This window comes from Sinohyriopsis cumingii, chromosome 9 (genome assembly GCF_028554795.1).
Source record: "Sinohyriopsis cumingii isolate HCF-2022 chromosome 9, ASM2855479v2, whole genome shotgun sequence".
In the NCBI taxonomy this organism is placed as follows: Eukaryota; Metazoa; Mollusca; class Bivalvia; order Unionida; family Unionidae; genus Sinohyriopsis; species Sinohyriopsis cumingii.
In genome coordinates this window covers 122,956,588-122,969,017 of record NC_142969.1, presented here as the reverse complement: position 1 = coordinate 122,969,017, position 12,430 = coordinate 122,956,588, and positions in this window count along the sequence as shown.

The following is a 12,430-nucleotide window of genomic DNA, read 5'->3' as shown; positions in this document are numbered from 1 at the left end:
ATTGTTATAGACGTCAAAGGTCACATTATCTGACAGGTTCAAAACAGCGACTGAAATTTCGGCAAGTATCACGCATATGAGAACATTACAATTTGGAATAATGTCAGCCCTGAGTTTCAGAAATTTGAAGTAACTTAATAAGCTCTCAGTCAAGAGAAACATATAACCTAGCAAGTGACTTTTGAATATTCATTATAGATAACGCAAGTTTTCTAGATATTTGCCATCTATGATACAAAGCAACTTTCACTTGGATGTAGGGAAAATACTGTTAAATTAATTGGCACATAGCACCTGTCATAGTTATGCACATACTCATGGGAATAACTCCTTAAAATTTAACAACTTAGCGATACGGAAACTTTATCTAACTAAACTTTCTCCGAGCGTGCGTATACAATCCATGTTTAGTTTAGTTTCATCGCTTATTAGCAATTTCAACGGTTACGACTGAAACGCTATGCTTCAACACGACTGTCTCATTCACCATAAAAAGACATTGTAGATCAATGCGCTTGCAAACGAAATAGAAATGCTAACAAAGGAAAGAGGTCAAATTATTAGATCATGTCTAATATGAACTAACTTGAACGTTCCTTAATTGTCATTATCTCTTGTATCTTGCCAGTTGTTTTGATTTTCGTCAATCAGTAATAAATAAATAGAGCCAGGCAAACGTGACAAAAGTAAAGGAATATTCATTCCATTACACCGATAATGCATTTGTCATTCGAGATTATTCAAAGACAATATACATTAAAAGACAATTCCTCATAGTAATTGTAACTTAAATTTTACATATTGATACAGAATATACGATGGAAAATGAATATTAATCCTTATTAAAATAAATATGTCTTATATCGTGCAGGTCTGCCTACTTGGAAGCTGGTCTTCAATTGACTGGTTTAGTGTCTTTTTTGTTTAGAATGCTATGACATACAAGGATGTGACGTCAATGCCGTGTGTCATAACACAGCCGGAAGCTATAATTATACCTGTATGGATGGAACTACTGGAAATGGGATTAGCTGTACAGGTAAATAATTGGTCGACTTCTTTAAACTGCCATAGATGCGTGACCAGAACATATTCTAACGAATGGTGTAGCAAATCTTTTTGTTGAATATGAAAAATGTTTAGTATGAACAGAACAGAACAGAGAAATGTAAATCTCAGGCAACACATACGTTGCCTATGAGTATATGACAATGAGTACAATTGTTTATAATGTGACGTTACCAACCTATGGAGATGCAAATCACAACATCGGTCAACATCTACAATCACAAGAAGGACATTAAGACATAAGGAGGTTGTATGATAACATATGGGTACTTGCATAATACATTAATTAGGGCAGAATAGCGGGAATATCATGGAGTATACAAAGGTTGTAAAAGAGAAAAGCACAATATGTCATTATAGAGTATGAAAAATTAACAGTTCCATAAATAGCACTAAGTGTATATATCTAAAACTTTGTAACGTAATCAAAATATAGATTTGAACAAGATCTACATTAAAGACAGGATCTTCAAGCTATTTAAGCTAATAATGGTTTTTAACTAAAGAATTTTACATTAAAAAAACCACATTCATCTTTCGAATGATATTCGCACTAAATGTTTGGTTTTTTATTTTTCTGTTCAAAGGGTGAATTCGTAAAATACTGTTTTGAAAATGTTATCCTTAATTATGGCCAAAAATGTAGAAGAAAGGTAGACAGTAAAACAGCCACTTGAGGATCTTGCGATCCAGATCTAGAACTTCTCGCTTAATAGTTAACAATATATCTATGTGACTCACTAAGATCAATGTGAAATAATTGTTACAGGTGAAGGCGAGACTGGAAATTTTCATTGACTAATCTTTACGCTGTTTATGTATTTCCATTCAATAATGAAAAATTTCATTTGCAGCATAAGTGTTGTACTAAATCTAAGATTTTAATCTCTGAACTTTGTTTGCGATAAGCTTCAATAAACGTCATTAGTAGTAACCAAACTGTGAAAGAAAACTAATTTTAATTAATTCGAATTTCTCATGTAACGGATTATTTCATTGCTCATGCTATACTATGATCACGCTCACTGTCAATATTCTGAATACTCTTCAATGTAGTATCTTTTAGTGCAAATAATACTGCCGTGCGACGAAAAAAAAAGAAATGTATGTCGTTACCGTTGTATGCACAACACCTAAATTCGTCCTTAGCATATATTTAAAATTGATAAAATATAAAAATTCTAAGCTAGGAAATTCGCCTTACATAGGATAATTATGTTGAATTAGACACACTGGACAGATTTTGAGAAGTCATGTGCATTCAGTGCAGATTCCGACGTCGTTCCATATTAACACACGTACAAAGATCAGTTTCATTTGAAAGATTGTATGCAGTCCTCACACAAGAAATAAAGACAGATATGTAGGGGTTTGTTTTAATGTTGCTTCGCTTAAAATGTGAATATTACCACGTGTATAAATATCATTTTCATCTGAACGATTCTATGCCGTAATCATGAATAAAACAGAGACAAAATATCAAGGTTCGGTTCAAAGTTGCTTCGCTAAATATTTCAAAACATAATCGTGGCCCACTATTCAATGTATTTGACAATTTGACATGCTGTTAAAGACGCAAGCAAACATTTTTCGAGGAATTGCAACTATTCATTATTTAAAGCTAGACCTAACAGACCTATGCAGCTACTCAATACAATGTGTTAACGGAAATGTGCTTAATTTTTGTTTAAAGAATGATGAATTTTGTCACTTCCTTAAGCACAAAAAATTGAAAATTAAAGACAAAATGTTTTTGTTTTTTTTGTACCAGTATTCTCGAAGAAGCTCAAGTACCAATAGTCTTGATGTATCATACTGTTAAAATCAAGAATGTATTTGATTAATTGACACTAATACCATAAATGTGTTTAGTTTATACGGTCTATGCGCACTTTGTAATTTCAATGTATAATTCCTTTCAAATTATACCTGACACAACATAAAATGACTCCACTTTGTGATCCTATTATCGGAATAAATAATAGTATTAACTCATCCTATATCTTTCTCACTCTCTCTCTCTTTCTCTCTATCTATCCATATCTCTCTCTCTCTCTCTCTCTCTCTCTCTCTCTCTCTATATATATATATATATATATATATATATATATATATATATATATATATATATATATATATATATATATTAGAACACGTTATTTGATCTAAAATACAATAAACTGGAAGGGGGGCATTTAAATGGAATATTTGATCAATTTGTTGACAAGGTCGCTTCTAGAATATTCTTAATTCGTAAATAAGGTTAGGGCTTTGTACTTTAGCAATTAACCTCTTACATAATCGGTTATTTGAAACACGCATCTCATGTAAGTATATTTTGCCATCGTAATAAAAACCTAATGTAAGTGGGTTTTATCTAGGTTACATTAAGTATTAATTCGTATGCGATGTAACTTAGATGTTCAAATACAAACTAGACCTATCATACAATCGTTTTAATACTATCTCAAATTAATTCTTTTAGAAATTAATTGTATGACTCATATATTTAATATATTTGAAAAATCAACACCAGCAATCAATGTCATCATGCCAAATAATGGTGATATAAACTTATAAATTAATAAAAATAAAAATAAAAACGTCCCGTTGCTGGAAATGGAACAATCTTTATGATACGATGTACTAAATTGATAGCACTATTTTGGTCCCTTTTTTCTGTCGATTTACATTTTACATATAGTTGATGATTTTTATCGCTTAACTTTCATCTGGGTACAAATAAAGGAGTTAGCAATGAATGAAAATGAATTGATTTATATTAAACATTGTTTTACAAATTGATCAAAAAAGACAACGAAAACATCCAAAAATATTTACATGGGAATTGAGAGTCTCTTATCACATTTAAATCTTTATTGAAGTGTTTATCTTTATATATTTTTTATGTACACAAAGGACTGCAATTATAAAGTTATAAAACAAATTATCTTTGTAGAAAAAATATTTTGCTTCAGCAATGAATTAATAGTTATGTACCTCATCTGACCTGGTAGAGCATTTAGGATTTACAAACTGAGAGATAAAATATAAATGTACTAACGAATATCTGCCTATTCCAGTGACAAGAAATACGTATATACCGGTGGTATGGTCTGACATCAAGTGATCTGCAATCGATGGAAATCAACTGGTCTTCCTCTGTAACTTTGATCCATCATCCGACCCCTCAGTGCTGTACAAAGTGACGTGGTATAGAGGTAGATTAAGGACAGTGCTGTACAAAGTGGCCTGGTATAGAGATAGATTAAGGACAGAGTACATACTGAGATTCTTTGATAATACTTTATATTACCCCAGGGACAAATTTAGATCACTAACGTACCTGTCTGAGGTGTATATAACACTTGGAATTATTCACTTATACATAAATTAAATTGAAATGCAATGCAATTTGCAGGTATTCAATATAATAAAGAATTTTCTCTGCATATTTAGATTATAAAGATAATGCGTAAAGTTGTGTATTTTATCAAATTAATTTTTGATACAAATATAAAGAGTTTTTTATAAAAGGTTGGTTAAAACATTTCTTCCTCTGATTGATACAGAGAACATTGATGAGGGCATGGATACTGATGACACAAGAAAGCACGGCCCAACCTACTTTAGAGGTTAATGTCATAAACCAACATATTTCTTTCACTCTTATTTTACTTGTAAACATTGTGTTTCCCACCTTTGTTTATTTTTGCATGTGGATGTTAGTTTGTGCTGGCAAGTTCTAGACTATTCAAATAACAGCCTCTGTACCCTATCTTTAATTACCAGTTAATTTCGGTTTGCAATCAACAGTAATCAATGCGTGATTTATGTATCTTTTTCGGCATCATTGTGATTGAGACTGCGGATTAATATGCTACTCGAATATTTGTATTTGTATACGTAACCAAGAGGAATTTTTTCTTAAATTCTCGTCCCTTGTGCCTTTGAGTGTGACGGAATTAAGATAATGTATGGATTAGAAAGAGTATCGAGTCTATAAGGTCAGTGACTGACAATATTCATGATTCGTTTGGAAATTAAATATAAAAAGCTACTACTTGAAGCTTAATTTCTTTTTATTTGGTGTTCATTTTTATGCATCTTCGCGGATCCTTTTTTTATCCATTACATATGAGCATTCTAGAGGGTCAATAGCCTATACGTATTTGAAGACCTATTTGTCGAGATGGGACGGGGTAAAGACAAGGAAAGAATAGGAAAATCTAATAAATTTAAATACAGCTATGAATAACATAGATAAGGGAAGATTTTCATTCTAAACGGAAAACGGAAGTAGTTTCAGAATTGATATCAACACTGTGGTGGAATCGTCTTTATTGCGATACAATTTATTTTCCCTACTGATATATTTCAGTGATTAATTATTAAATATAAAATAAAAAGCGGTTATCTAAAACATTCAGGTGGTTATATTATTTATATATACTATGCATGATATATACCGAATGATTTTCGTTGATTAGATTTATTTTCTTTCTTTCGCTGTCTATTACATACCGCATAATATACATTTTATATTATATACTAATCTGCTAGCATATGGCATTACTTTAATATTTTAGGCAGTCAAAAGTCCAAGGTCATAATAGTGTTCAGTCCCTATCGATCAGCGTTAAACTGTAGAAACCATGGTTTCAGTTTCAGTATGCCAATCTATAGCACTATGTACTTCTAGATCAACAGAGTGGAAATCATGCTAAATTCATCCTATCATTGTGTTTACCCAGACAGGATTACAAAGGCCTTGTAAAATTAATAGCCTATTTTAGTTTGGATTTTATTGGTAACAGTGTGTCTTCCGTACAAATATGAACAAATATTATGCTACGACTCCATGGTCACAAAAATAAGTAACAGAAAAGAAACAAAACCAACAAGTTGTGTATAAACTTGACAAGCAATTTAATTATGAAAGTTATAAATGAAAATGAGAGGAACGTGCAGTGCTATGACTTGAATCCAAACTAGTATTCCTTATAAAGGTCTATGAAAGTCCTAAATGAATGAAATGTTCCTCACAAATTTAAACCTCTGAAATGTACTTGTCTTCTAGGAACCGTAATGTTGTCAAAAAGGCGTTACCCAGAATGCCCACGAATAATTTATAACAGTTCCAAAATAATATTATACTCGAAAGAACAAGCACTTTCGAATTCCTCTGAAAAGTCCAAACAAATGTTTTTATCTCGAATAAAATCTCAGTAGAACCTAAAGGTCGTCTGCAGGCATAAAAAACGAACACAATAAGTGTGAGTGGCATATCGAAATGAATCTGTTCGCTTGATTCTCTCCTTATATATATATTTAGTGTATTTCGCAATAGAAACCACGTGACAGAATACACTACTGATGTTGCGTCTATTCATGTCACCACGCTCAACCAATGGGAACTTACAGAATTATTCTAGAAAGGTCGAAACCCTATCAGCCACTAAGAAATTAAGCCTTAGGTGTTATTAAGACTAATTATTATGATTATTGTTAATAATTTTTAACACATACGTAAACATCTATTTATAGATTCTTTGCAATATTATTGTGTTAAATAACTGAAGTTACGTAGGCAAAACATAACCAGAGATATTCTGTACACATTACATCTATGAATAAAAGTTAGGAAAAGTAGATAAAATTATGTACCAGAAGTAACAACAAATATTTATATGCATGATATGAAGTTATGCACTTTCAAGAGTGCAAGCATCGAACAAATATTTCTCTGCCTAATGGGTAGCAAAAATCTGCATAAACATCTGGCCTCCTACTTAATCAATATGTTCTGATCTAATAAACGTAAAACAAAATTATACATATGTAAATATTTTGGTAGATATTAGCAGAAAATGAGCGTAGGGTACAAAACTGATGACTGTATCAAATATCACACTTTATGCCTGTGTTCTATGTCTGTCGACCCCAGGTTAAATTCGATCGGTAACATCTTTAATGTCCATTTGATTTGTACTGGTTTGTGAATTTCGCTTTGATTTTGTTTTGATTTTGTCAAATATTTATATCTGAATGCAGACTTTACTGAAAATTTAAAAGTGTAGGTTTCACGTCTAAATATTTTTTGTCATTTGTTTTCATCATCATCATTGGCGACTCGGTCTCGAAAGACCATGCGAATAGCGCCCTTGGGGTGTTGCCTGTCTCTGTTGGCAACGTCTGCTGTGGCTGTGCAGGCCTATACGTGAGTGACAGTCCCTACTGCATTTGGTGCAGACATACTGGGAAGTCTGCATTACTGTGGTTGCTGTTGCGTTCTTCTTTCTCTTACGTTTCTCTGCCACCAACTGGCCTCTCCTTGCATCAGCGACTGATATGCCATTGTTTACCATCAGTCTCCAGGTGCCTCGGTCCTCAGCCAGCTCTTCCCAGCCATCGGGTGAAATGTTGCATGCCTTCATGTCCCTCTTGCACACATCTTTGAAACGGAGTGAGGGGCGTCCGACTCTTCTCATGCCAGTGGCCAGCTGTCCATATAAGATGTCCTTTGGCAGCCTTCCATCCACCATGCGTCGGACGTGACCCAGCCATCGAAGGCGGCGTTTAATTAGCAGGGAGTACATGCTAGGGGTTCTTGCACGCTGCAGGATCTCGCTGTGTGGAACACGGTCTTGCCAGCTGATTTTCAGGATGCGTTTTAGACACCGTATATGGAAGGAGTTGAGCCGGCGTTCTTGCCTCATGTAGGTACTCCACGTCTCACTTCCATATAGAAGGGTGCTGAGAACGCAGGCCTGGTAGACTTGGACCTTGGTGTGCTCTGTCAGCGCGTTGTTTTCCCAAACCCTCTTTGTTAATCGAGCCATGATGGTGTTTGCCTTTCCAAGCCTTCTGTCCAGCTCCATATCAATCGAGAGAGTGTTGCTGATGGTTGACCCTAGGTAGGTAAAGTTGTTGACTGCTTCCAGGGTGACACCGTTGATTTTGATTGAAGGGGCAATGGTGGTATCTTGCACGCTGACATTTGTTTTTTCCAAGCTGATTGTGAGACCAAAGTGCGTGCAGGCAACAGCAAAACGGTCTCCCAGTCTCTGGAGGGCTTCCTCGGTGTGGGCCACAAGAGCTGCGTCATCTGCAAAAAGCATCTCCCTGATGAGCACAGCTCTCACTTTGGTCTTTGAGCGCAGTCGTGCCAGGTTGAACAGGCTCCCATCAGACCTGGTGTGTAGATATATGCCATCCGTGGACGTGTCGAAGGCGTAGGACAGGAGCAGGGAGAAGAAGATCCCAAAAAGTGTTGGTGCCAGCACGCAGCCCTGCTTCACACCACTGTTAATTGGGAAGGAAGTTGAGGATGATCCATCATACATGACTGTTCCCTTCATATCTGCATGGAAAGAGATTATCATGCTGAGGAGTTTTGGGGGGCAACCGATCTTACTCAGAAGTTCAAAAAGGCCCTTTCTGCTGACCAAGTCAAAGGCCTTGGTGAGGTCGATGAACATCATGTAGAGTGGTTGACCTTGCTCTCTGCTCTTCTCTTGGAGTTGTCGTAGGGAGAAGATCATGTCTGTCGTCGACCTGCCTGCTCTGAAGCCGCACTGTGATTCCGGGTACACACGGTCTGCCAGCAACTGCAGCCTGTTGAGTATGATGCGGGCGTACACTTTACCAACAATACTCAAGAGCGAGATCCCTCTGTAATTATTACAGTCACTGCGGTCGCCCTTGTTTTTGTAAAGGGTCACAATTGTGGCATCACGCATGTCTTGGGGGACTACTCCTTCCTCCCAGCAGCGGCAAAGTAGCTCGTGCAGTGGTTTAATCAATGCTGGTTTTCCACGTTTGATAGCTTCGGGTGGGATGCTGTCACTACCTGGTGCTTTGTCGTTTGGAAGGCAGTCGATTGCTTTGCTGAGCTCCTCTAAGGTTGGCACTTTGTCGAGCTCTTCCATGGTGGGCAGATTCTTTATGCTGCTGAGGGCTGCATCAGTGACTGACGTTTCTCGGAAGTATAGTTCTGAGTAGTGCTCCACCCATCTGGCCATCTGTTGCCCACGGTCTGTGATCTTCTCTCCCGTCAGGGATTTCAGGGGAGCGACCCCTTTCACTGTAGGGCCTAGAGCCTTCTTGATGTCACTGTACATGCCTTGGATGTGTCCGGACTCGGCACATCGCTGGATCCCTTCACACAGTTATTGCCAGTACTCGTTCGCACACTGTCTAGCAATGCGTTGGGTGTTACTTCGGGCACTTCTGAGAGCAGCAAGCGTCCGTTCATTAGGGCATTTTTTGTAAGCTATGAAGGCTTTTCGTTTCTCCTCGATTTGTGGTTCCATCCTTGATAGGTGTGCATTGAACCAGTCCTGGCTGGGTCGTTCTTGCCAAACGTTGACATAGCTGTACTGTAGATGGCACCCTTCATGGCGTTCCACTTGGCTGTAGCGTCATACTCAGGCAGGTCCTGGAGAGCCTTGTTCAGGGCAGACACATACTCCTCCACCTTGGCAGGGACTGACATCTGTGCAGTGTTTATGCGAGGACATCCTTTTGGTTTTGTGCGGTGTAGCACATGTGGCTGTAATCGCACTCTGCTGCTCACAAGGGCATGGTCGGAGTCACAGTCTGCACTGTGGTAGGTTCTGGTGGAGAGGACGCTGTTAAGGGCAGAGCGCCTGGTGATGACCAAGTCGAGTTGGTGCCAGTGATGAGATCTGGGGTGTTTCCATGACACTTTGTGTTGTGGCTTACAATTGAAGAAGGTGTTTGTGATGCACAGGCCATGGTAGGTGCATAGCTCCAGCAGTCTCTGGCCGTTTTCGTTGGTCTTTCCAGTGCCATGATATCCGAGGCAGGTAGGCCAGGACTCGTGGTCCGCACCTACTCTGGCATTAAAGTCGCCGAGGAGGAATAGTGGTTCATTTTTGGGGCATCCTTTGATCTGTTCGTCCAGCTGCCCATAGAACTGATCCTTCACGTCTTCTGATGACGTGAGGGTTGGGGCGTAGACACTGATGATGTTGACAGGACCTGAAGTAGTGGTGAGGCGGATGGACAAGAGACGCTCAGTGCCCCCTGTTGGAGGTTCAACCGAGGCCAGAAGATTGTTTTTGATGGCAAAGCCCACTCCGTGCTGACGGGGCTCCTCAGGTTCTCGACCCTCCCAGAAGAAGGTGTAGTTTTCCTCTCTGAGGGAGCCACTAGAGGCGAGCCTGGTTTCCTGGAGGGCAGCTATGCTCATATTTAGTCTGGTGAGTTCTCTATCGATGATGGCCGTCTTTCTGGTGTCGTCCACTTCTCTGAGGTCGTCGGAGATGCCTGTACACATGGTGCGCACATTCCAGCTTACAAATCGAAGAGCTGGAGTCTTCTTTATTGGTTTCTTGTTTCTTTTGTCTGGTGTGGAATTAGCGTCTGCTTGTCATGCTGAACAACACACTGAGCTCCAGACACCCACTGGAGCAGACAGACGATGGCGGGTCAACACCTTATTGACCGGGGGCTGCCCGGCTTGAGGCGGGCGATAGTTGGCCAGTGGGACACGATGATCCCTCCCACCGTCAAAGCTGACCCGTGGCGCCCCTTCCCTACGCCAATCGGGTGGGACTTATAACCCGTAAACTGTCAGCTTCCGTGTTGTTTCCTCACTCAGTAGCGAGACTGGAGTGTCCTCTCCAGGGCGCAAGCCTGGGCGTGGAATATGGAGATCCTGGGCTGCCCAGACGTCAGGATCCCCCTCTCGTCCTTGCTGGTGGGGTCCAAAGGAATGCTGAGCATGACATTTGGCACCAGTTTGGATGCAGGAGCTGCCGGAAGGAGGTCGTAGTCGACCCCCAGCCGCCTTAGGGGCTCCACTCCTGATTTTCTGTCTGGGTTTACTCCCGTAGCCTTTCCTTCTCCCGAAGATATCCACAAGGCAGTGGAGCCATAATCCAATGGATGGGACTTGGTTGGTTTTGAATCAGAGTTTCCTTCTCCTAGATGAACTGCCTGACAAGGCTAATGAGCTTCATCTGCCCGGGTTTGGGGTCAGAGTTTCCCTTCTCTTAGACTGGTTGCCTGCCAAGGCTAATGAGCCCAGTCTGCCCACCCAGTTATACCGCCGGGTACTCGGTCGCGCCACACAGCAGGCTCTGTTAAAACAGGGGGCACCGCGTGAAGGTGCTGCTGTGGACACAATAGTGTATGAGAGGCCATATGCAAGTAACCTCCTGCCCCGCAGAGCGAGACAGTGGTCCTGCGGCGATCACTACACCTGGGAAGGAGAGGCTATGAGAGACGCTTCACTTTCCTTTGGCAAGCGGGACGTCAGGCCCAGGCCACGCACCCCCCTCATTTGTTTTATTCAATCTATATTATAATAATGTTATACACTGATGTCCTTTGTATTCAGGGCCACGCTATCTAGGCAACATGTATCTCGTAAAATACATGACTCTGAGTGTTGCATAAAATGGATAAGATTAGAGGTTCTAGAAACTAATATAATGTCTCCTGAAAGCAATATCTGAAGCAACTACTATATCCAACAATAACGTAAACCCACCACAGATTACATTAATATACAATAATAAAAAAAAACACGGACAGAAACAGAAATAACAACAGTGAAAATGTTATGCACAATAATGATACAACGTGATGCATTTAAGCATGGTCTTCCTCATTTTAAGGTGATAGGTTGGCAGGAAATTACTTGATTATGGCTTGATAGTGTCCCTCAAAATGATTCTGGGCCAAATCTAAATGCAAAATTGTCGTCATTTATATGATATTCTCTTATTAGTGACTCATAATATCAATTTATAAAGCAAAGCTTGCCCTAATCTAAAAGGATAAAGGATAGAAACAATAAACAATCATCTGTATTGTTATGTTATTGGACATAACCAAATCTAGACAAACTTACTTGTGTTACTGGCACATAAATATATGTCATCAATATACGCTGTACCTAGTTATGCAAGTATTTTAATTGAGAACGCCATTGGGATCAAACTAAATTAGAGCCATATATAGTCACCCTTGCTTACCTAAGAACCGTTTAATTCACAAGATATTCTGCGTCGCTACTTTGTTCATCTGCAGGGTGCACATCACCATAAGTATTTTCCGTTCGATCTAATTGAAACATATTGTATCCTTCAAAGAATCAATGAAACCATTGTTCGCCAGGTCATGTCGCATCTTATGTTTCATAAGTATGCGTGAATACCTGGTGGAAAATGATCATTGTCTACGTACGAAATAACTGGGCTTCACAAATCTGCATGCATTCGATAGGGGCTATGGGAGTCTACAACGGAAGAAAATACGCGCACGTGTTAGGTTGGGATTTTCGTATTCACATCTTTGATTCACCAGAAACACTCTTCGATGGATGCAT